Source organism: Sceloporus occidentalis, unplaced genomic scaffold (genome assembly GCF_023333645.1).
Source record: "Sceloporus occidentalis isolate IW3139 unplaced genomic scaffold, rSceOcc1.0.p SCAF_3, whole genome shotgun sequence".
Lineage (NCBI taxonomy): Eukaryota > Metazoa > Chordata > Lepidosauria > Squamata > Phrynosomatidae > Sceloporus > Sceloporus occidentalis.
The window spans coordinates 186,058,240-186,085,312 of record NW_028316983.1 but is presented as its reverse complement, the minus strand read 5'-3'; the positions used below and the strand labels follow the sequence as shown (position 1 = coordinate 186,085,312).

At 37.7% G+C, this 27,073-nt stretch overlaps 1 protein-coding gene across 10 annotated transcripts in view; it reads right to left on the bottom strand.

Annotated features, from left to right (window-relative positions):
* The window catches only part of DLGAP1 (DLG associated protein 1), a 427,607-nt gene that overhangs the window by 284,914 nt on the left and 115,620 nt on the right, over window positions 1–27,073 (bottom strand). For 9 of the 10 annotated variants that reach the window (XR_016280603.1, XR_016280604.1, XR_016280605.1 and 6 more), the window contains one exon: window positions 12,296–12,372. The gene's annotated coding sequence lies outside the window, so the exon portion shown is untranslated. Of the gene's footprint in view, window positions 1–144; window positions 279–12,295; window positions 12,373–27,073 lie in introns of all 10 variants that reach the window. The other variant, XM_089517113.1, reaches the window with a different exon arrangement.

Genomic DNA, 27,073 nt, shown 5'->3' with positions numbered 1-27,073 from the left:
TCTAATCATGATTACGTCTAGATCCAAACCACTGACATCTGACCTGTTATTTTTATGTGCCTTCAAATAAATTTTGAGTTATTATGATCCTAACTTAAGGTTTTCTTAGCAAGAGATATTCATAGGTGGTTTGCCACCGCTTACCTCTGTGGCTGAGAGAGCTTGACTTGTCCAAGGCCACCTAGGAGATCTGTATGGCTGAGTAGGAATTCAGAACCTAGTTTCCCAGAGATGTAGTCCAGCACTCAACTCACTGCATCACACTGGCTCTCTGTTGACTTTTGATACATAACATTAAAAGATAGTAGATAAGTAGTAATAAACCCAAACCTCCACATATATAATTCTTTCCTCCCTTTTCCCTTTTCTCTACATGCCTAGCTGGCACGCTTGTATAAAAATACTTTAAGATTCTTCTTATGGCATTTACAGAGTGCAGAATTCATATTCCTAATTATACACATATTTTCGGTATTCTACAAAGACTTTTAAGGGCTACTCATGAGGTATGGGCTACTTTTAAGGCAAGGTCTACTTATGCAAAATATTTCTCATATATATATATATATATATATATATATATATATATATTTGATAAAAGAGGACACCAGGATTTGCAGTTAAAGAGCATAGATTATCCTAATTCATTCTCTGTCAGATTTGTTTATAAGTAAATTTGAATGTTTCAGAAATTTTTGTGAGTCTGTTTGTAAATTTGTTCAGGTACCAGGAATCCTGTTTTAAAGTTAAAAGGGTACTTTTAAAATTCGAACTACCTTTTTTTTGGCCTCTGTGCTTTTGATGGCAAATTTGTCATTAATAGGGGCAGATAAACTTTGGGGGAAATCAACCAGGATGACAATTGGACCATTAGTTATGAAACAACTATTGATGAGCATGCAGTGACAGTAGAGAAGCTGCCTCATTTCTGTGTATCAGTCCTCACTGTGGAAGGTGCTGGATAGATACTTGTACTCTATTACATGAGGGGGTCTGAAGAATTGAGACAAACAGAGGTAGCAAGAGATTAAATTCAAGAGATGCTTGAAAAACTATGACTTAAGTCAATGTTTTTAAACTCATACACTTGAGAGTCCTTCAAGTACTCAAGTGTGAAACTGTTGACCTTGGTAAAAAATATGCAACCTATTACTAAGATAGGTATCGTAGAATGTAGCTAACATAAAGCTGTTTTTGTTTTAAAAAAAGTGGGGAAGGACATACATAATTCAAACAGCCAAGTAATCTAGACTGCTTAATTTTTGTCTGAGATGAAACAAGTCCACTCTACTGTCCACTTCATCACCGTCCTCCCACCTTAGAGAATGACAGCCAAAACAGGACAGGTGCCTCCACCTGCAGAGGTGACTCTCCTCTTTAGATATTTTCTTTCCACATAGGGTAAAAGATGTTCTTTCCTTCTTCTCATGTGCCTAATTAAACCAAACAACATAATTTCTGGAAAGGGATTTAATGAAAATATCAAATCAGCATGTAGTGTTGGTGAAAAATGTGAGTGTCCATATTAGAGATTATTAGAAAAGTGATTAAGGTGGTTTTTTTTTAAAAAAAACAGAAAACATATAGGAAACCTGCCCATATTTCATAGAATCATAGAATCGTAGAGTTGGAAGAGACCACAAGGGCCAACCAGTCCAACTCCCTGACATGCAGAAACTCTCAATCAAAGCATACCCAACAGATTTATGATTTTTCTTACAAACAAATCTATGGTACAGCTCCATTAAGAACACTGTAAGCAAATCTGGAGAGCCACCTAAATATAAATATCTCAAAGAGTTTGGAGGTATATCTACAAAGCAGCTTGACACCACTTTAATTGTCATAGCCCCATCCTATGAGCTATCTGACAGCCAAGGCAGAATGCCCAACAAACTACAAATCCCATGATCTCACTGAATGGAGCTATGGAAGTTAAAGTGGTGTCAAACAGCCTTATTTATGTATTGTGACAACAGTGTGAGAAAGAGGGGAAAAGGTAACTTAAACAACCAAGACATCTTAGACAAACATCTTCATTAACAGGAAAGGCTAAAGTGTGTGTGACTTAAAAATATGATAACGGGCAAACAAGATACATGTTTGTAGAACTACCCATGGTGAGGAGATGGAGAATAGTTTCCCATTTTCTCTCATCATACTATATTTCAGGGCCATAAATGAAAATGTCTGGAAATAAATTTAGGACAAACGAAGTACTAACTTTGTTCATGGAATCCATTGCCATGGGATGTGATGATGAGCAACTGAAATGTTGATAGCCAAACACAAGAAGGATAAATCCATTGTCAGTTAGCCAAGATAGTTAAGAACCCCTAGTTCTGAGTACTGTATGCTGGAGGGTATATTGAGCTTGTACTGCTAGCTTCTGCTAAGAAGCAGATGCTGGGCTAGTTAGATTGTCCCAGTGACATAGCACAGCACTCCTCCTCTAATGCTATATTATGAAACTCAGTGGTATAAATAGCTAGCATCCAACACTGTCATTTCATTGCTGGTACCAGGAAGAGGATTACTTCTCCTTCCTAACCCTGTAGGCCCCCACTTTCACTATATTTTACTTTCACTGTTTCAGATTTTCACATGGCACAGAGGGCTGCAAGGTGGAGGAGAGTGGTCTTCTTGCAGTACTGGAAGTAAATTAGTGCAAAGTTGGATGCAGAGCTTGAAATATCACTATTTTGGACCGCAGCTCTCAGACTCTCCCAGTCAGCAAGGTCAGTGGAGTTTACCAAAGATTTTTCCTCTAATACAGTGGTTCTCAGCCTTTAGGCCTCCAGATATTTTAGACTTCAGTTCCTAGAAGTCCCAGTCAGTATGCTCATTGTTCAGGAATTCTGGGAGTTGAAGTCTCAAAAAAATCTAGAGCACCAAAGGTTGAGAACCACTGCTCTAATACATGCTAGTGTAACTGATGTAGAGAACTTTTTGTGAACAGTCATCAACTGAACCAGAAATATGGGCATTCAGAATATCCTCCAAGTATCTAATGATTACAGCCTGAAAAGGAAAGTATGTTAATGTTAATAACATTACACAAAAATGGGCAACTGCAGTAAGGGTGGGGCCAACCCTCCCCCAACAAATCACACCAATTTTTTTTCACTTTACGTTTGGCCAATTTTCAGTCATTTTTCATGGGGGGGGGAGTGGGAGTATAATAAAGCTCAGCTACTCTATGCTGGTGGGCTTTGTACTGTGTGTGTGTCTTCCAGGTCACCTGTAAATTGATGAATTTCATATAGAGTTTTCTTAGGCAAGGAAGATTCAGAAGTGGTTTTGCCAGTTCCTTCCTTTGAAATACTGCACCTAGTATTAATTGGTGGTTTCCTATTCAAGTACTAACAAGGGCTGATCCTGCTTAGGTTCCAAGATCAGACAGGATCTGGTGCCTTTAAGTTACCTAGACGGTTTCTCGTTTGGGCATTTGTCATGTGGTTTTCTACCCCATCAAAATGAGGCTATAAAGGACATTGGGGTTTTGGGAGTATTTGGGTGACACTTGTGGTCCATGAGCCACACATTTCCCACCCTGCCATAAAGCCTTTAAAAAATGTTTAAATGGTAGTGGAATTATCACAGAAGAGGCATAGGCCTCTGTACATTTTGTGATGGATGTAAAAGAAAAGTTACAATTAATACCAGAAAGTTTCTCAAAGAAATTGGCATATTTTCCTAACCAGTACCTGTGCATCTTGCCTTTCCTTTCTATAATAAACAAAGAATGCATATTTGTCAGGTCTGTAAACCAACAACTGCCTATTAGAATGCACTTTGTTACCAAAAGACTTTTACAGCATCCTGTGTATTGGAATAATGCTGACAAAACGATTCTGCTTGTTTAGCTGGCATTTATCTAAACAACTGTCAAAAGGAATGCACCCTGTAAGAAAAAAAAGTGCCCTGTTAAATGAGTCCATCAATAGGTATCACTGGGTGGCTAAAACAGTTACTTTTCTTCATGGCAAACTGAACAACCAAGCAACAATAAAATTTATGTGCATGTTTACTCTTGACTATGACAGCCAGTCAATATGTTGAACTGCACTTTTATTTTGAATTCCCTCTAGTGGTCCACAATATTATGATATGGGCTTTTAAAAAAAAGAAATAATAAATTTGTACATGAGATTTTTTGGAAATAATATTATAAACCAGGTTCACGATCCATCCGCTTTATCACATCAGCTATATTGATGGTATTTCTAAAGTACCACTTCAGCATATATAGCTGATCATTTCACTGAGTAGATGAACACTGTGGAGCCCAACATATGATTCATTTCACTTAAGTATCTATAAGAAACATCCAATTTGGATGTTATCACTTTTAAGTTAGGAGGAGAACTCATTTATATTAACTTTAAAAAAAAAGTCCACCCTAGTGACAGAAACACTGTCTTGGATGATAACAGTTATCATCATGTAAGCAATAATTTGCCTTTTCAAAAATTTCTGAGCTTAAACTGCAATTATACCAATGAAGAAGTGCTCTAAATGTTGTTGAAATTCAGTTCTCAGCATTCCTTACCATTGGCTGTGCTGGTGTATGATTCCTACATCTGATCTTGGGGAAAATGTAGAGTGTGGCTGTCTCTGGGTTTTACACACTCTTTTACACACTCCAAGAAATATGCAGAATGGAGAAGCAGAAGAGTTGCAGTAGTAAACCTGGTCCTTACCCTTTATGTCCTGAGTATGGAAAATGATAGGCTATTAGGCTATTATTCTTAAAATAATAGGATAATAACCTTCCCGCATAATTTGGGACCGATTCACACTGCAAAATCATACCACTATTATTTCACTTTAACTGCTATCACTCACTCAGGATGTTCCATTGCCTCACTATACTACAAACCTCAGAATTCCATAGGATGCATTCATGGCAGTTAAAGTGCAGTCATAGTAGTCTCTTTAATGCTAAGCTCACCCAATCAGTTTTGACTCTCCTGTGTGCAGGAATATAATATATTCATGCCTATGAGAAGCTATGCCATGTTGTTCCCTGAAGGCTTTATACATTTGTCTTTTACATGCACATTTCTCACTGAGGTGCAATCATTACACTGTTATGACTAGTTGCTATTCTGAGAGGGCCTAAACTACAGTGTGAGGCAGACAGCAAGCAGTCACACCTAATGGAATGTGCATCTTGTGCATCTCTGTATCTGTCACCTAGGAAACAAGCAGCAGGAACTTGTTAGGCTTCTACAGAGAGATATTAGTAGAAATTCTATCTGTCTTGGAATTGCAATTCAAACATTAACACCTTTATTACTGGGCAGAATTGGGTTACTCCAGCTGGAGTGCCCTGAAACATTCTGTTGATTTGGAACAGTTTTGGACAACAGTAACAGCCTACAAAGAGCATGGCTGGATCAGACTAATAGCTCTGATAGTCTTGTAGTTCAATTTTCTGTCTGCACTATGGTCATTTCAGTTGCCCATGGTAAACTTGTTAGAATAACCTAAAAGAGAGTGTATTCATTGCATGAGTTGGAGTGGGACATGAAAGGTAAAGCTGAGAACTAAACCATCTCATATGAACCAAGATTCTGGTTCAGGAAAACCTTGGCTCATGGATTCCATGATGCTTTTTTTTTAAGCATTAATGTAACCACAGGGGTGAGGCCAGTCTGTTTTTGAAGATGAAATATGTGAAACAAAACTGGAAGGCTGCCATTGAAGGATTGGTGATCCATTTGTCTGATGGAATAATGGAAGGTTATGTGAAAATAATGAAAACACCTACACTGGACAGTTTCCCCTAATTAATATTATACATCAAAACTGGAAACTTATATCTCAGGGTGTATCCACACTGCAGAATTAAAGCAGTTTTTCATGACTTTAACTGTCATGATTCTATCCTACCTACAGCATCTTGGGGTTTGTAGTTTGGTGAGGCACAACAGCTCTCTGACAGACTGGGCTGAATACCTTACCAAGCTACACATCAATTCTGTCCAGCATTCTTTTTTAGTGTGGAATAGTGGTTGTACTCCTGGAGTAGACAAAGGCTGAAATCCCTGCTTGGCCATAGAAACCCACTGGGTAACCCTGCACAATTCACAACCTCAGTTTCAGAGAGTGGCAGTGGCAAGCCTCCTCTAAGCAAATCTTGTCAAATTGTGATTAAATCAGAAATGATGAAGGAAAGCAACATTTCCCCTCCAACAGTCTTCCACCTAAGAATATTATTGCACTGTCTTTCCTCCCAGTGTCAATGTGGGCTGAAACTTTTGAAAACCTTTTAAAAACGGGTGTTACTGCATATCTCTGTGCCCAGTCTGGAGGCCAACCTTGGCATGCCATACCTGATCTGTACTGCTCCATACTTTGCAATGAATGGGAAACTCCTGTACTTTCAAAAAGTGCCAGAGAAGTATGGATTGGCTACAGGATGCCAAGATTGGGTATGCGATGCCTCTGGACTGGGCATGGAGGTGTGTGATAACACTCGTTTTAAAAAAAGTTTTCAAAACTTTCAGCCCGCACTGAGGCTGGGAGGAAAGGCATTGCAATAATCTCCTTAATAATGTGGGAGCCTGCAAGCAAAATATGAATGCAACAAAAACTGGGATCCAGTGATCCACTGTCTTACTTGGGATGTAATATACAAAATTTATGACTAGTAGCCACTGATGCCATTTCTACATGAAATTTATCTGAGTTGGTGGTTATCAATACACCTTATCATACATAGCAAATTTTCTAGTTTGCCTATGTGCTGTGTAAAGAAGTATTTTTGTTTATCTTTTTCTGAATTCAGCATTCAGTTGACTTTATATACTCGTTTATAAGTCTAAACATTTATGCCCAAAAATTTACCCCAAAATCCCAGGTTGACTTATTTACAAGTTGGTATGGTAATGTAATAACAACTCTTTCAGATTTCCCTGAGAGAGAGAGTTTGTTTTTCTCTTGAGCCAAGCAGAGAGAGTCCTGGGTGATTGACTGCTGTTAAACAAACAAGCAGAGTTCCTCTCCTGCCCATGCTGGCCACTGTCTGGGAGTGAAGTGTGAAAGCAAAGTTGAAACAATGAAGCAAAAAGTCTTAATTATAGTCTCTCTCGCTCTGCACACACATACACACACTGAAGGAAGGAACCTCCAAGTTTTACCCTTGAGATATCCATGGGCCATGGCAAAATCCATAATTTTGGTCCCCAAACCTGCCCTCAACTTATACATGAGGTCGATTTATAGTTGAGTATATACAGGTAATTGAATGACCCTACTTTTTAGTACTATGAGAGAAGAAATTTTTCTCCCTTTCCAGTTTCTCAACATTATGCATAATTGTATGTACTTCTGTTATGTCTCTACTTACCCATCTTTAAGCTAAACATTTATGAGCTTCCATCCCCTTGATAATCTACCACAACCACATCTTTTTTTTCCTGATCAGACACTATATGTGTATAGTTAAGATTTCTACTTTGATGTGGATCACTTTGTACCTTTTTACACTGAACCATGTTCAGTCCATTTCTCCAGTTTTGAGATATTTTAAAGTCTTATTTTTCACTTTTGTTTTTATTTCCCTAAATATTTTAGTGTTACTGTCAAACATGGTTACTTCACCAGTTACCCCTAGTGACAGATCATTCATGAACAAGATAAAAAACACTGATCCAAGTATTTATCCTAAATGGACACTCCTTAAGAGTTAATGTATTCTTTTATCTCTGCACAATTATATGAATCCAATGTTTGCATGCATGCAGAGTTTTGGTCTCTAATTTATAACATCCTTTTATTCATTCTCAAGATATTATTCCCCCATAAAACAAATTATTCCTGTTCAGAATTACATCTGATGCATTTTAATGGTTGCTTGTGGATTCTACTTTTGTAAGACACATAACAAATATTCAGCAGACATCAGCTGTAATTTGTTTCAAATACACTTTGATACATCTCTTTGCTCAGCTCGATGCCCCTTAGAAACCAACTGCACCATAACAATGAAAACTGCAGCAATCTCGTCAGTATAATTTTCCTTCTGATGGTGATGTACAGTTCTGCAAAATGACAAATATCCACTACAGCAATGGAAGGGCCCCAAAAATCCACCAAAGGATCTTATTTGTCAAGCAGATGCCTTGTACAATCAGAATCCCAAAGTACCTAAAAAAGAACAGAACAGCCAGGGATTCAGAAGTCACAAATCATTTATATAATGAATTTAAAATGCTGGGAGCTGGAAGGATTTTTTTAAACTATAAAGATATTTGCCTTGATCCAATCATTTTTCACAGGGATGACTGTTCTCATGTTTTTGCCTAACTATGTTTTTTTTACCCCAAGGAACTTCCCCATTCATTACAGCATGAAGGGACTTCCATCTGGAAATGCTGTAAATTGGGCACACATGAACTCAGTGAAATAAATTAGTCATGAATGACCTAAGTCCCATTTGAAGATTTTGATTTCAATGGGTTAAAGCATATCTAGCTTACTCTGGGCTGGGGAGGACTGGATAAGTAGCACTGGACCGTCACCAAGGATGTCATTGACTATTCCTCAACTTCAGATAAGATAATAGCACTGCAGCCAGTCCATACGTGAATAACTGCACAGCAAGTATGATAGATGTTGTGTTGTTGTTTTTAAATCACCACTTGAAGAAAAATAGATAACAGTTGGGAAAATATGAAGATGCAATTTTCTGAAGTGATATCACAGATTCTTTCATTAATGGGCTGGACAAATGGTATTAAGACTAGAAGGAATGGTTAGTGTTGAAGCTGCCAATGTTATAAAAAAATGATACACAGCAGAGGATAGAATGACCTCAATAAATAAATAATGAAAAACACAGGTAATCATTTACCAAGACCATCAGCCTATAACATTTATGTAATTGCAACTAATTCCAGTAAGTGTTGCATATGTGCAGCTGTGAAAGGCATCCCATTATTAAAATTTAATCATCAAACCATAAAATAAATACTGTAGGCATAACTAATTGATTGTCACTTCTTAAAACCTTGACTACACAATGTAAATAGCTTGAAGAAAACATAGGCAAATGGTGAAAAAAGTGATGACATATTTTGCGAAATCTTAGAAGAGTGAGCAGATGGAAATGAATATCTACTGAAAAGTAAATCAGCACCTGTCATATCAATGCAACTTTATACTGTCTAACTTCTTGAAAGAGGTTTTGCATTAGGCCGAGTAGCTGCTCTAAAACAATGGCACAAATTTATATTTTAAATTTTTTCATATAAATTCATATTTGAACTTCTAGACTTCAGCTACCCTTAATTACAAACATTAAGACAGATGTATTACTCTGGAGAATTGATGCAATTTTGATAACAGTATATCAACAAACATTAACATGACTTCACCAGAGATAAGGCAATTTCCAAAAATGTGGCAAAATTAAGTATATCTCTTATTTGCTAAAAGACAGTTACTCAACTACTCCTGCATTTTATTGAAATCTAACTTAATCTTTCCTTGAGGTTCACCTTGTAATATAATCTGGTAGCCCAAAAAGTTACATGACATAAATTTTGGAGTGTATCTGTGCAGATGTGGAAAGTCACAATTTTGCATGTTCACAGCACCCTGGATTCAAAGGAAAGAAGAACCAACTGCAGACCTCAGTTACAGCCTCTGCTATAGAGGCTTTGATGATGATGATGATGATGATGATGATGATGATGATAATAATTTGTATCCCGCCTCTCACTGTATTGGATCGAAGTGGGTAACAACAAACAAGAGAACAATAAAAATGCTACACAACAAACCACAAATAAAAACATAGCAAAACATCCTAAAACTCCCATAAACTAACATAGGCCCAAAACACTTGGTCCAAGTAAGGTAGCATCAAGCTGCTTTGGAGCATGGTATTCAGATGGCCAGAAGCCATTCCAGCACCATGTCCTTTGGACCAGATAAAAAAGTAGTGGATATAATCCAACCCCTGGCAGTGTTGGTTTGGGACTACACTGGCAGCCTACTTCGGGAGCATGCCAAGCAGTGTGGTAGTCCCAGCCCAATCACGACTGGAGGCATCTATGGCCATTCTTTACCGGATGTGTGCTTTGGCCCATAGATTATAAATCTTGTTTGTAATAAACAACAGATTAAGAATTTGGTCTTTAATCCTCTGCCATCAAATTGAGAATGATTTGGACTAAATTTATCCCAATGTGCAGAAGTAGTTTATAATGATATAGGAAGAAATTAAATACTTATCTGTCTGTACCTGTACTTTAAAGCCCTGGTTGCACCTCCATGGCCCACAGTTAATTTAATGATATCAACCTACCAGCAAAAATCAATTTAGTATCAGCAAAATGTCTAACACTAGCACCACTCATTACTGAATTACTGACACCACTATTGTTCTAAAATTACAAACTCTAAATTACAGTCCCAAATAAGTAGACTAGAGCTAACATTAGCCTAATTCTCCACATTAGGCTTCCCATAATGATAATATATGGTTCCAACTGCAGTTCTTTCTTATAACTCTAAAGCACATTTAGTGGAATGGGGAAAATGTAGATGAAATGTTTCTTTTAAAAGACAAAGAATGGTCTATATTTATTTATTTATTTCAAGGACTGATATTCTGTACTTGAACGCTTTGTTAAATTACGTAAAGCAGGGCACAGAAAAACAGAAAAAGTAAAAACAACTTCAGAAATACAAATAGGTCAAGGAGCAACAACAGAAGCAATAACACTCAGATACAAAACAGATAAAACAGTGAGCTAGGAGCTATAATACACCACTAAATTTTATTGCTCATTAGGTTGCTCAAGCAATTTTTTTAAAAGTCTTAACTTTGCATCTGATCTGTGTACCATCTTTTTTAAAAAATTCAGTAAATGTTGAGAATGTTCAGAGAGGACTGGAACACAAAAACTGATATTTGCCATATGCTGCTGCTCTTTCAATTGGCCTCTTCCAGCAACTGATCCCAGTCTGGCATATAGAATTACTTACCATGTAGAGGTCAACCTTCATACTGAGAAGAAAAACACTTCATGGCCACTGAAAGGGACATGAACACTTGAAATCTGACAGCCAAAGTGCATGTGAAAATCACCTCTAACAGCACAGAGAGGCTGCTTTCAGAGACATACCTATGACAACTGTGAGGTGTGTTCCATGCCTTGGAGCTAGCACAATAATGTTCACAATGAGTCCAACATTAATTTAAATTATTCATTACCAGTGGCTTAAGTTTTTATTTCTGCCCTTTAAATTATGCTACTTATCATCCAAATCAGCAAGCCTACTGATATCAGGATACCTTTGCAGTCAATTAAGAAGATCTATTGGACTTTGTTAGGCAAAGAGATAAAATGATTAGAATGAAGAATGCTCCCAAGATTTTCACACAGTGCCTTTGATGAATGTAGCTTGCAGTATACTTAAGAAAATCCCTATGGTGAAATAAAACATGACACACATCTAATGCTGATGTTTTTACTGGTTAGAGGGAATAATGCACATAATAATGCACATAAATTAAAATGCCCTTGCTTCTTCATGAATGTAATTTCTATAGGCGCATACAAAACAAATTCAAATAATTATGCTTTATGAGGCCATTGGCTGCTCAGCCAGCAAATACATGCTAGGATATAATGCAATTATGCCATGTCACTGCAGCATTAAGAACTGAAGCTCTGTGCAAGCATCATAAAACTACTATTTCCAAAGACGAACAGACATTTAAGATACCCCACACACTGATCACTTTTGTAAATGATCCATGATGTGAATCATAATGAGAATTACTATTTGCTAAATGCAGGGGCATAAATGCAACCTTTAGACTAGTTGTCCTTACACTATAAGTGGCCTATTGCAAATGGACAAAGGTGGTGGTGGTGGTGGTGGGAATGAAACCAGGCCATTGGGTCAGGGACTATGAGAATTTGCTACATGCTGCTGCTCCATGTTTATAATTTACAAGATATGGCTCAGCTGCGTGAAACTGAGACTGGAGTTATTCTGGCCTCTCTCAAAGTTCATTTTCTAGATGTTCTCAGAGGTTTCTACACAGTTATATAACAATAATAATAATAATAATAATAATAATAATATATCTCACTTTCCCCCTAAAATTGGGACCAAGAGGTTTACAATATAAAAGACCAGTACAATTAAAAACATACAAAAGTGAGCAAAGTGATTTATTATCCCCCTTTCCATCAAGGAATGCCACTCAAGGTTGCCATCCATGAAAGTGACATAAGAAAAGAATGCAAATGTTTATCTGCCATACCTCTTGTAGTTAGTTTTCCATTTTCATTTATTAGATGTTTACAGATGTCACTTTGTGATCTTTGATTCTCAGCTGCCCTGGAATGGAATGAAATATAACAATTAAACCACCACAATTATGAAATATATATATATATATATATATATATATATATATATAATTAATTAATTAATTAACGGTCTTTCAAAAAATCTCTAATTCATGGTTGATGAAACTGTATGAGGGAATAGAGATGGACAGATTAACATAAGCCGTGAGAGAAAGACCAACAAAAACAGAGAAGAGAGGAATGGATAGAAGTTGTCAAGTTCTTGGAACAGAGATGGGGAAGATAGCAGTATTGAGCTTGTAAGAATGAAAGCTAGTCAAGTAAATAAAGATATAGATAAGTTATTTGTATTTAGGGGAAGATGGATCCACGATGAGAGTGGAAGATGCAAGAAAGACAAGTCTGAACAACAATAGATTGTAAATTGGTAGGAAGGAAGCCAGCATGTATGTGTCAGTTTGTATTAGTTTGTATGAGTATATGGAACGCAGAAGATGGAGTAAAGAAGAGTCAGATGATAGGATAGAATGTAAAATAGGATTAAGTATGTATGGAAGGTTGGTGTAAGTAAGTAGGAAGACAGAAAAGAAAGAAGGAGGATAGATGAGTAAATGGGGGGAGTGAGGAAGATAAAGGTATTTAGGAAGGTTGGCGTGGAGGGATATAGGTTAAGGTAAGAAAGGGTTAAAGGGGGAAGGACTCTTCATTTAGTATGTATAATTAATTATTACTGTTAATAAGAGTGTATTATTAACAATTGTTAATATGTTTTAAATAATAAACTTTTTATAAAATAAAATAAAATCTCTAATTCAGCCTTAATTGGCAAAAATGAGGAATCACTGTGTTAATTTTTTGATATTGTGGAAGCACTGTCTGTACTAGTGCAGAGGTCATGACATTTTGACAGTGCTGCATAAATATACTTGTACTCCAGATTGTTTCTGGTAGAAAAAGAAACCTCTCTCCTTTCTCATATAACTAATTGTACCTGTCTCAGAATATTTAGGCACACTAGTACAAGACACACATGTGAATCTGAATACACAATAGTTTCAAAGGTTGTTTTTCCTTTAAGAGCTTTGAAGAAGATATGTATCTTGTCCAATGTGATGTGTTCATGGCTGGTTCTACATTTTCTGAACCAGTAGCTAAAGATGTTTAATAGATTCAGACTGCAAACCTGAAGCAAAACATGAAAACTAAAACCAAATCCAGGTTTTCTTGGAAACTGTCACAGCAAGAAGAAAAATGTTGTACATGGTTGTCCCAGCACAAATTTTACAACATTCCCTCTTTTGTTCTCATTTATTAGCTATTACAGGCTCTGTTATTTATTTTGAATTACTATTGGAGGGTGCTATTTGACAAAAGGACCTAAAAGAGAAGTGATGGCACTATTGTTTAGGCTTTCAGAGATAATTTTAATACAATCTGTCAACAAGGAAAATAACATATTGACACCCTGTCTCCAAATATAACTGTTTCCCATCTCCTGAATCACTTTTCATCACTAATAAGAATGGGAGAGCCAATGTGGTATGATGGTTTCAGTGTTGGACTAATACTCTGGAAGACCAGAGTTCAAATCCACCCTCCATGATGGACCCACTAGATGATTTGGGCAGGTCACTCTCTCTATCTCAGAGGAAGGCAATGGCAAACCCTCTCTGAACATATCTTGCCAACAAACTCTGTGAAAGATTTGCCTTATGGTTGCCATAGGTTAGAAATGGCATGAAGTCACATAACAACAACAAACACAAAATTGACTTCTCTAGCTATTTTGTCAACATTTTGGATATTCAGGTCGAAGGAATGATTACAAAGATATACCCAGATATAGCAGGAGTGTATCTAATCCCTTTGTGGCAACAAACATCCTAATTTGTGGTAACTAGCCTGTATAAGTTACCTATGTTCTCAGATGCATGATTCGACAGGACACATTTATTCCCTTCAATCTGAAAAAAGACTAGTAGACAATATTAATCCACAAATTGGATAAATGTAAGGCCAAACTTAACATAGGAATAGTTTGGCATTTTCCTCATCCACTGAAGAGTAGCATCAGCTGCTATGAATGGGAGTGAATGAGAAGTAAGAAAGGGGCTACTTAATCCTTTCTCCTTTTCCCACTAAAAATACCCCTTTATCTGTTTTCTCAGTTATGTACTTCCAATGTCATTTCCTGTTCAGAGGAAACAGTAGTTAGTGGAAGGTGATACTGAGTTGACAAGTATAGATGTGGGAACACCTGAAGCACTCTCACTCCATATCACTCCTCTGATGAAACCACTGATCTCTGAAGCAGTTTTTCCAATGATGGTTTAATTCATTGGGAGGCAATGCACACCTTTATCTCATATTTTCTAATATGGCCCTATGAAGGGGTATTTTCCCCATAAAAAGTGGGGCAAATATACCACCTGAAAGCAACAAGTATTGCAGGATTCTGACATTTAGAACCCCATTTCAGACTTTTGGGTTCCAGTATTATCATATGTGACAGTATCACATTTCATCTCCTAGTTTCTGTACAAACACACATTGTACTTCTCTACACTCTGAAATCATTTACCTTAAAAAAAACAAAAACAACCACCACATATTTGCTTGTTGTGCTCTGCCATTAATAGGACCAGAATAGCTCTACAGACTGCAGTCAAGCCAATTATTTATTGTGCTAGCCAACTGCATCTGAACTCTACTGGGCAGCATGACTCACAGAACAAACTCCCATCCTTTAATGCTATAATTTACTTACATGGATTTGTATATTTTTAAAGTCATCAGAAGAGTATTAAGGTTCATGTAATTATCAGGGTACTATTTTTATACAGAAAATAGTTATTCTTTCTCCCCATTGCTTCCTCAGATCATAACACAGCCAATGAAGATTTAATTCGGGGGGGTGGGGGAATCATAAAATCAATTCAAAACATTTTGTGTTGTAAAAAATATATCCCTACAAAAGCAATTGATACAGCGTAGGTTTCTCATGTCTCAAAGGAAGAAATAATCTTATTAATATTTAATGATAATGCTTTAGCCAAGATTGTTATTTCAATAAATTCACCTGGGCTGCTGATCCCTTTGCAGCTGAACAAAAAATGCCCAGCAGTGCAATCCTAAAATGATAATCTTATTTAAGTTCCACATGATACACAGCTAAAGGGGGAGACATATAGTTCTGAATGCTGTCTGCAGGTTGCCATCAGCAGAGACTTTAACCAGAATATGACAGAATGCCAACTTCACAAATGATTAAAAGGAGCCCTTTTTGTACATAGTACTGGTATTTCTGTATGTTGTCTTTTCAAGTATTCATGACATGTTTAAAAGGATTGTGTACATTTGATACCACTGGTTTAATCTCCCACTGTAAAGTGCTATGGCTATGTTAAATTATTGTGATCTCTCCAAAGTTGCTTGTAGTATGAAGAGCAAGGAAAGGAACAAGGCAAACTGAGAAAAGGAACAAATGTGCTGCTGTGAACCTAAAGTCCACTTTTCTCAAGATCAGTCTCAGGAAAGTAGGATGCATTTCTCATGTAACAGAATGTGACTGCTGTATCTGATTTATCTTAAAACTCCCTTTCAGTGATAGTTAAATGACACAGATACATCTGACTAACAAACTACATCTAAGTGCAAGAGGAAAGATTTTTCAGTTACAGAGTTTGTTTTTTAAGAAAAGTACCCAAATAAAAAAGAACCCAAATAAAGAAAACAAACTGATGCAAGAGGTAGAAAGATAGATGCAAAATTAATGGTAAGAAAAACTGTTGTCAAACTGACTTCTGGACTTCTGTTTGAATACCATTTATTGAGGACAAGGGAAGTAATATTAAGAATTACTTGGAACACATAAAGAACCAGGAAGATGGTCACAAACAGTTCTACTGGCCACATATAGTCAAAGTCTGTCCTATCCAGTTTGTAAAAAAAAGAGGCGGAAGTCCAGGACCATTAGTCCATCTAGCTCTCTGTTGTCTCCAGTAACTGGCAGATTTATGAAACTGGCCAGCATAGAGGCAGGGAAATGAATTCAGAACCTTTTTCATGCAAAACATTCTATGTTTCTGAGCTCCATCACTTCACATTCACCAGAAGAGTAATGTGCATAGTGTTTCAGCATAGTGTAGTGGTTTGAGCATAGGACTATGGAGACCAGGCTTCAAATCCCAGCTCAGCCACTAGGTCATTTTGGACAAGTCACACTCTCAACCTTAGAGGAGGACAATGGCAACTACCTCTGAAGAAATCTGCCAAGAAAACCACATGATAGGTTGCCTTAAAATTGCCATATGTTGGGAATGACTTGAATAACAACAGCAACCTTTCAGTGCATTCCCTTCCCATGGAAATTTTCCAGAGTGCTATGCCAGTGTTAAGAGGAAAGATTCAGTTTGTCCCCTAGACGCCCATTTCCACTGTAAATTAACTATTGCTTGCCAGTTCAGATTGCACACACGTTGGTATTTCACATTGAAAATGTACATATATCTATTCCGAGTCATCAAGAACACCTGGTATGTATCATCTACCATACATTTGCTCTACACTGTTTATGCTATGGAAAATTTCTTCGTTTTCACTTAAAAGAAATATCATGGTTCAAATTACATGCACTTCTAAAATGAATTTCCTCTCTGAAAACCCTGATGTCATTATCCTAGCAAGCTGTTTATCTTCTGCAGAACTGCCAATAACAGGTGGATAGGCAGTTTTAGCATTTGGGAACATGGAGTGAATGTCCTGGTGTTCTCTTCCAAAAAGAAATTTCTATCATACATCATAGATCAGGGTTTAGTCATATGTTCAAGGAATTTGTTAAAATCAATATAGGTGACTTTTTCTCCAACACGCTGGGTTGGATCCAATATTGGTGGTATTTAAAATTCAGCCATTGATATCAATGATACTGAAATTTCAATAAAGTTTTCATTCAATCCATTGCTTTGATTACTCTGTAGCAATTCCTAGGATATAACATCATTTTCTGTGCCAGAATGCATCCTGATTGCCAGACTGCATCCAGGTCTCAGCAATGGCATTTTAGGTCCAAAACACAATGCAGAAGTAATCCAGCCTGAGACTGTTTTAACTGCCCCTGGCTCAGTGCTAGGGAATCCTGAGAATTGTAGTTTATTGTGGCACCAGAGCTCTCTGACAGAGGAGGCTAAATGTCTACAGTTCCCAGGATTTCTAGCATTGAACCAGAGCAGCTATGCTGGTCTCAAACTGGATTATGGTATTTCTTCAGTGTGTTTTGGACCGTGGTCAACTGAATGATTTTGATTCTACACATTTAAGATACAAATTATGCCACAATTATGAGCAGACATGGGAAAGTTCTAGCTTCCCATTTGCAAAATGGGATGTTGGTGAGAAAAGGATATAAGCTTCATGCAAAGTGTTACTGCTACAGAGCAAAATTATAGAACAATTATATGAATTTAAATTACATTTTCATTAACTCTTGTATTGAGCAAGCTATAAATCCTGGTTCATGCATATGTTGTATATAGAGATAAAGCAGCACAGGTTAAATATTGCACTAGCTCTGGGAGTGGTGGCAAATCTATGGCACATGTGCCATCTCTGGCACATGGAGCTCTGTTTGCTGGCTCACATTCCAGCTCCTCCTCTTCCCCCACCCTCCCATCTCTACAACTGTCTCTGAGGAGGTTCCAAAAACTAGTTAAAGGCATGAGAGGGTAGGAGGAGTGTTTTCCTTGCCATACCTTGAGGCTGAAAGAGTGTGCCTTGGGCTTTTCCCTCAAAAGTCGCACCCCTGGAAGTCCTTACCCCCAGCACCGGGTAACACCTGGTGTGGGAATGCCACTGAGTTTGGCCACTCGGTCTCTAAAAGGTTCGCCATCACTGACATAGGCTGTCACTTCAATCGCAAGGCTTCTCAAAGAAACCATCCATATATCCTCTTAAGAATCATCCAGTCTTAAGCAATCTGTCAGTAAAAAACATTTCCATGCTGTCTTTTTCCCAGAAAGGGACCCAGGGCAGCTCACAAATAATATAATTTTAAAAATTTACAATAAAAATGTAAAAGACAATTAAAATCAACTAGCTAAAAATAGTATAAAATTACAAAAAACATGCAAAAGTAAAAAACATAACTGAAACACACACCCCATGTAAAAGCTTCCCCGACAAAATTGTACATTAACAACAACTTGAATAAAAACATCTTTGCCTGCTGCTGAAAGGAAAGCAGGATGGGACCAGCTTAACCTCCCAAGCCTCTCTCTCTCTCTCATGTCCTCCCCATGCAAGCCTGTGATGGTGGTGGGACCAAGAGAAAGCCTTGCCACATAGATCTTAGGACACTTACAGGTTTTTATGGAGAGATATGGTGTTTCTAATGGTCTGGACCTCAGCTGTGCAGGACTATGTCATGACCAGCACTTTGAATAGTGCCTGGAAATGAACTGGTAACCAGTAGAGCTCTTTCAACAAAGGCATTATATACTCCCTATAACCGGCATGGGTCAGAATCCTGGATGCCACATTTTGAACCTGCTGAAGTTTCCAAACAGTTTCCAAAGGCAGCCCCTTGTAGTGTGTTACAGTAGTCCAAACAGAATGGAATCGAGGTATGTGACACTGTAGCCAGATTCAATGTCTCAAAGAATTGACACAACAGGCACACTTGTTTTAGCTGTGCAAATGCATTCCTGGCCACTGCTGAAGCCTGTATCACTGGATCCCAGTTTGTGCCATTCATATTCTGCTTGCAGCCTCCCATAGATATTTTATAGCATTCTAAACATTTAGTTTTGCTCACAAGCAGAGGGCCATTAATGTATCAATAGAAGTATTATATGATTTATGTGCACCTAAATACTATCTATATTCAGATACCAGCTGACATTTGCACATTATGCCATTACAAACTTCTTTAGTGGTCCACTGAGCTGTTTCTGTGATGTATTGCACAGTGTAAAACTTTTTCTCTCCAGATAGCTATCTTTGTTCCCTCTTACTTTTAAGTTCTCAAAAAACTTTTCACTCCCTGGGTACTTTATTGTTGCATCCTCTCAGTGTATCCTTTTGTTCTCTTTCCTCTTTTAAAATGTGTTTTACGCTTTCCAATCCCCCTAGTGGCAGGATGTTTACAGGCTTCCTTGGGGCAAAGGCACTTTTAAAATATGTAACCGTCAGTACCATTGAGGAAACAGGTTGAAGTACTCGCTAAATGAAAGGCTGGGTGGGGGGGGGAAGGCAACCAGACTTGGAACAAGCCAATAGCATCTTCCTTACATAAAATAAAATAAAGCTTTTATAATTATGGTATTTGGGAGTGTTGCACACATTATAGGTTGTAAAGGACATTGAAGCATGATCCAGTGAGAGCCATTAGGGGTGTGTGACATGACATGACCAAAGTACAACAGCTGCAATATCATCATCTTGGCCTTCAGGGTGAGTTCAGGCTTGATCTATTCTAGGACCAATTTGTTTGTCTTTTTGGCTGTCCACAAATTCCTCAGTACTCACCACCACGTTTAATAGGTTTTTTTTCTTTCTCTTGGCTTTCTTCACTGTCCAGCTCTCACATCCATACATGTGATAGGGAATATAATGGCTTGGATGATTCTGATTTTAGTGTTCAGTTGTATATCTTTGCACTTTAGGATCTTGTCTAGTTCTTTCATGGTTACCCTTCCCATTCCTAGCCTACTTATTTCTTGACTGCATTCTCCATTCTGTTCAATGTTTGTAACAATATATTCCTGTACTTTGGATCAAAGGGTGAAAAACAAACCTCTTAGTTTGGGAAATTTAAGCAGGAATACTCCTTTCTTTTTGTTGCTTGATGTCTATTAAGAAAATACGTTGTAAAATATAATTTCCATACCAATGTTTTCTTGCAACAGTATGGTATCTTTCAGGGTAAAAAATCCATACAGCAATGAATATTGTTTAGCAAAATACTAAAGCTCCAAATTCTAAACATACTTTCAGAAAAATTCTGATTTTGAGATCCAGTATTTGGTGGTGACTAGAATGAATAGATGTGCCTCTTTGTCAGCAGGGAAGCCATTTGTATTTCAGAGGCCTTAGACACATTGCACAAAGCTCTGGGTGTTCACGTGTGGCCAGAGGTAGGCTCTAAGACTGAGAATCAGCATGTATAGTGGTTTAAGAGTTTAAATAGGATGCTGGGAGACCAGGATTCAAATCGCCATTCAGCCATGGAAACCCACTGAGTGAGCCTGGGCAAGTCATTATTATTTATTTATTATTATAGTTTATTTTTATAGCACTGTAAATGTACACAGCGCTGTACATACAAATGATCAAATCAATAAAAACAAAACCTGCCAATGGCATACAATCTACAAAATATGTATAAAACAATAGGTAATTATATAAAATAGAATTGGTTAAAATAAGCAGGCAACAATTAAAAACAACATCAACTATCCAATCAAAAATCAGATAGATAATCACACAGTGCCTGGGAATGCTTCCCTGAACAGGATAGTCTTCAACTCAAAATTTAAAAGTGGTTAAAGAAGTGATGACGTGTGTTCGTGGGGTAAGAAGGTTCGAGGAGTGAGGGGCAGCAAATGAGAAGGGACGAATCCGGGACGGGGCAGTGGAGATCCTAGGCTGGGACAGCAGACTTTGACTAGTAGAACAGAGGGTACGAGTGGGAATGTACTGAGAAAGAAGTTCAGATAAATAAAGAGGGGCCAGCCCATGCAGGGCTTTATAGGAGTCAGACTCTTCCAGTCTAAGAGGAATGCAATGACCAACCTCATCAGAATAAATCTTGCCAAAAAAAACCTATGATAAGGTCACTAGAAGTTAAGAGTTGGCTTGGAGGTATATAACAACAAAGGGTCTAAAACTGGGCATTCTGGGAATGGATTGGAAGTAGTGTGGAATTGAAGGCTTTCACAGCTGGAATCCATATTTTTTGTGGGTTTTTCAGGTTATGAGGCCGTGTTCTAGAAAAGTTTTATTTTATTTTATTTTTAACATTTTACCAGCAGCTGTGACTGGCATCTTCACAGAATGCTGTCACGGAAGAGAGTGAGGTGTGTATACTGTTGGTTGAGAGGAGGTGATTTACATGTTAATCTGTGTATTGATCTGTTCTTGAATGGCAAGGCCTCAGGGTGTCTATTTAATTAATGATACATTGTCTGCTGGGAAACCCCTTCATCCTGAGTGGTTTTCATTTGCATTTGCTTGGTCTTGATTTTGGTGTTTTTCAGGACAGGTAATCAAAGTTTGTTTACTTTAAGGGTTTCTTCTTTTTTGTTGATATGTTTACGGATTTCAATGGCTTCCTTGTGCATTCTGACCTGATAGTTGTTGGCATGGCCCAGAATTTCAGTGTTTTCAAACAGCATTTTATGCCCAGGATGGTTTATAACATGTTCTGCTACTGCTGATTTTAATGTCTGACCCAGTCTGCAGTGTCTCTCGTGTTCCTTGATTCTTGTTTGCACACTGCGTTTGGTAGTCCCTATGTAGACTTGTCCGTGGCTACATATTATGCAGTAAACCCCTGCAGCTGTGAGAGGATTAGTAGCAGCTTTGGATCTGTGAATTCCAAATCCTCTCCATTCCCCAGGAGAACAAGACTGAATCCCTCAAGTACAGATACTGGAATCAAACATCTTTCTCTATGACTTCAATAGGGGAAGCTTTTTGTAAAAAGTATAAAGCCACTAGGAAGATAGGGAAAAGTTACCCTGTACTTCCTACACTAGCTGGAGTGAGATGGCAGTGCTTCCTTTGCAGAGCAGGGATCAGCAAAATATGAGATGCATGTAGCCCTGAAGAGCCCCAGCGTACTTCCATTTGTAGGTGGGGGGCAGGAGACAATTTTGCCAGATTTGCCCCTGAGTTCTTTTAGGTCCAGGGGATGGGCAGCTGGGTTATTTCTCAAAATCAAAAGTGACTCCATTCTGATTTGGGGGGAAAGGGTCCTTCTGAATGTGTAGCAGCCTGAGTGTTCAAATGTCTCTCAAAAATGCTTCCTTCACAGTAAACATCCACAAGATTATGTTGTAAACCTGAAATATATACAAGCACTGGTCTAAATCCCATTTTAGTTTCAACTAGAGTAGACCAACTGAATCAATGGCCTGTTACAGACTGCCAAAATAAAACTGCTTCGAGTCTCTTTGGAGGTATGCTGTTTAAATGATGCATGGGTCCTAAGAATCCGGAAGCTGCACCAAAGCTGCACTCCAGTGCTTAGGAATGGAGTGTGGGTTTGGCACGACCTACGGATTCTTAAGACCCATGCATCATTTAAATAGCATACCTCCAAAGAGACCCGAAGCAGCTTTATTTTGGCAGTCTGTAACAGGCCAATGTAACTTATTCAGATGTTGGTTTACCACGTTCACATAGATTCAGTGGGTCTACATTGAGACTCACAGATGATGATGATAATAATAATAATAATAGCTTTATTTTTATCCTGCTTCTCTGTCACAAGGACAATTGGAGCAGCTTACAATTAAAAAATCTCACATAATACTAAACATAGTACCCCAATCTTCCCCCCCCCCAAAAAAAAACATCATTACTAATTAAAATAATCCATTAAAATCAACAAGGGTGGGCGATGGGGTTACAGAATATGCAATGGGGTGATGGATTTAATTTGTGGCCACTTTCCACTCAATAGGTCTTACTTTCTAATACTATAAAAGTAACTAGTGTCTAATTTCTATGAATTAGAACAATTTTACGGAGCTTTTGAAACCATTTTGATATCTCTGTAAAATACAGTCCAGAAAAAGAAGGTAACTGGTATGTTGCCATAAAAAATAATGAAAATTCCAATTTTTGTTTGTTTTTAGCCCTTTTAAAATGAGACCCAAACACTGACTTTTAAGTAAAGATGTTATCTGTGATACACAGTGCTGATGGTTGGAATATCAAAGACATAACAATAAGACTCCCCATCCCAAAATCATGACTGATAATATCATTGCTTTCATTCCTCCATGTAATGACTTAACTTTATTTGTTATTTTGGAGGGACAGTCTTCTCTTGCATCATTGTGTTCAATTCTTTAAAAAAATGGGCGATTTTTCACCTGTGTTCCTAATCTATGATGTAAGCCTACAGGCAGAGAGCACTTTACTGCGGTGCCCCTTAAACTTAAAGCTGGCCCTGCTTCTATCTTTAGGGGACACTAAAAGCCATTTAATGGCTAAGAATCACTTCACATTTTAACCACAGCAAGCACAAAATATAAATATGCTGTGTCAGATACGCAATGTACAAGAACATACTGTTCAGTGCTTGTGCCTGCAAAATATTTATGACAACATATCTAATCTATCCAGTATTTTCTCAAAATATCATTCTGGAATGGACAAAGTGGACATTACAATGAAATAATTATTGATACAAAGAGACCATGTCTTAACCACAGTTTAAAATGATGGTATCAACTCTGCTCCTATCTTTTAGGTTGATGTTTTTGTGCAAAACTGGCTCCAGTACAAGAGTGCTAACTTTTCTTGATTTTGTAGAATTCCATCTAAAGTTAATGTCTCCAGATGAATAAAAACTTTTTTTAGAGAATGAAACTAACCTCATTCTCTAAATCTAGCAATGATTTGTTATTCTTTAAATCTAAAGGCAGGAGGATGAATTCAGAGTTAATGGTAGAATGAAGCACCCCCCCCCCCCCCCGTTCATTGTTAGATTTGGACCAAATGGCTTTATCATACATAGAGTGTACAATGGCTTGCCTTTTGTTCCTCTTTCTTATCTTACTAAGATTCAGAAGTGAGTTAGCATTTACAAAGAGGCTTTTCTTGACAAAATAATAAAGTTTAGCTTAACTGAGGTTCCCTTGCTTGTAATTATTTATGTGAGTCAATCCGTAAGTACTCACAGCTGAAACAAGGCAACACAGATGACATGTAATGGGGTGAAGAGAGATTTTAAAGATATTCAAACCATTATGGCATTAATGTTATGGAAAATGTGAAACACAAAAACATTAAATGTTTCCTTTTCTGAACAGGAAACCATATACCATTCAAGATTGTTCTTGTATCTTATTTTTCACGTATGTTTTCAGCTGTCTTAAAGTTATTTTTCTCAGTTATCACTTCATGTTGGAAGGTTTTGCATTCTCTTTCCCTTTACTTAGATAGATAGGGATTTCCTGCATGCAAACTCCCCCCCCCCCCCACACCATTCAAACTAACCATGGGATTTAGGTCACTCCATCTTTGGGACTAGCAGACATTCTCTCAAAGATTTTCAACTGAGCTGTTCCCATCTTTCTGCTCTTTCAACTTTCTTCTGAAAGATGGTGAGATAAAGAATTTTTTTCTACCTGAACTATTCACTATGTAGATTAGGATGCAGCCTTTATCTAAATATTGGTTAAAGCCAATAGTAAACTTTTGTTTTCTAAACTACGAACTATGTGTTTGTTGCTTTTTGGAGTCAGTCTGAATTCTTAGGAAAGCATAGTTGGACAAGAACACATTTCCTGCTATTCTGCTAATTTAAAGCTAAACTCTAATGGGCTTGGCTTTGACATTTTGATATTTAAATATTTTTGTTTCCTAAACAAAGGCTGAAGCTTTAGTAAACTTAAATTACCCCACATTTCATACAAGTAACAAGAGCTAGTTCAAAAGTCAAGAAAGTGCATGAAGTACAATTCTCATGGGATTTTACTGCCTCAAATATTGGCAGGATACAGACCGCCCAAAAAGGGCAGTCTGCCATCGCCTCCATTTCCGTCAGTGTGAAGCTTCAGCCTCCAATTGGTGAGGCTTCCCAGTGGTGGAAAAAGAAGCCGCACAAAGCGGCTTCTTTTTGCGGCACGCAAGTGATGTTGCAGTGTGCCATTGGTGCACTCACGACGTCACCTGGGTGAAGCGATGTGCAGACGCTAGCCATCTGTTACGTCAAATGGCGGTGCCCGTGTGAACAGGGCTCCGCCATTTTGTACGTACTCCGTACGTACTAGGGTTGCGAGCGTCTAAAAGAGACGCCCCCCAGGCAACCCTAGTACGTACGGAGTACGTACAAGTGGCCCATCTGGATAGGGCCAAAGTTGGGCTTCTGTATTTGAAGACGCTCCCCCATTGAAAGATGTGAAAATCTTTCTAGCCTACCACTCTTCTTGGAGTCTAGTTTTCAACATTTTTTAAAATGTGATTGTGGGACACATTCAAACACATAATCTACATAAAGTTTTCATCATGTAAACATTCAGGAAATCTGTATTATACCCCAACAATTCTGTTTACTTTCCATTGAATCAAGAAGGTAAACAAATAATTTAGGTAGCCTTGCAGTGTTCACCTTTGTGAAATTGTGGAATCACCTTATTTCTAATTAAATTGTACTGAAGTGTAACAGATGAGAAATAATGGAGTTGAAGAGATTGCAAACATGGACTCACCAGCTGCAAATCCCTATGCAGACTCTGTGTTGGCCTTGCCTGGCTAAGGCATCCTTTTAGTAAAACACAGAAGGTCGCTATGCATGTCATGTTATCTCTTTTGTTAAGACCATTGCAGGAATAATTTTGACTAATCCTAATCCTAAATATTCCACTCTTTGCAGAAAAAGACCGTTTCATCTTGTTTTAATCAATGTAAAGACCTGCTCTCCCATCCATCATAGGCTTCAGTGTTTGGGGCTCAAAATGTCACATGGCCACTTTATTTTAAACAGAGGATTGCTTTCATTTATATAGTGTGCTGTAAATTCCTCTTTATCAGCAACTTGAAAGAGGAAATAATTGTTTTTCCCTGTTTACTTCAGGATTTAGAGATGGCACTCTTTGTGTTATGATAAACCCTTTTGCAGTATGAAATAGAGTTTACTGTTAAGCTTAAACCCAGTAATACAGGAAACAGCTGCCCTGGAATATCAAGCCATCTTCACAATCTGTAGGACAAAGGAAGTGAATATATTTAGGCTACACTACTTTGTTACTGGAGATTTCATTCTCTCTTTAAAGTTTTCTTATAATGGAAGAGAAACTCCATTTCTCCTCTAATCCTGCTTTCTGATAATGTTTTGTACTTTAATAGTTTTAGTGGCAATGTATATCCTAATCTGCTTTTTGTTTGCCAACACTTACATGTCAGACTATAAGGTTGACTGGTAAGTGTTATTGTTTCAGAACACTTAGAATCATACAATTAAGAATTACTTTAGCAGCACAAAAAGCTTATGAAAGACAGTTTAGCAAAGACTCTTTTATGTATATGTTCCAGCTTTATGGACATTTGTCCGTGACTAATGCCAAGGAAACAAGTGAAGCTTTATCCAACTTGGAGTAGTAGAAGAAATTAATGTTTCTCTGTTATCCAGGTCATTCAGCTGTTCAAGTGGAAAATGGATCCTACAATTTTGCCCAGTAGGGGAATTTGTATAGAGAACGATCTTTTTATACTTTCTTTTTCCCTATTTATATTTAATATACAGTCTTTCCATACATATAATTTGGGATTTTGCTATGTTGCTGTCATGTGTGTTACAAACCATGGAAAAACTGTCAAGTAGCTACGACAGAAACAGAACTTCTGACATTATAGTATCTGCATTAATATTACCCTGTCAAGTGGTTAATAGTTTTTATTAGGACCGCCTCCCATTTGTTCGGGGCTCAAGGACCATCCCTCCAGCCCAGCTGTTTGAGAGGGAGGCATGCCTTTGGAAGAGGGACTGCCTTGCCCCA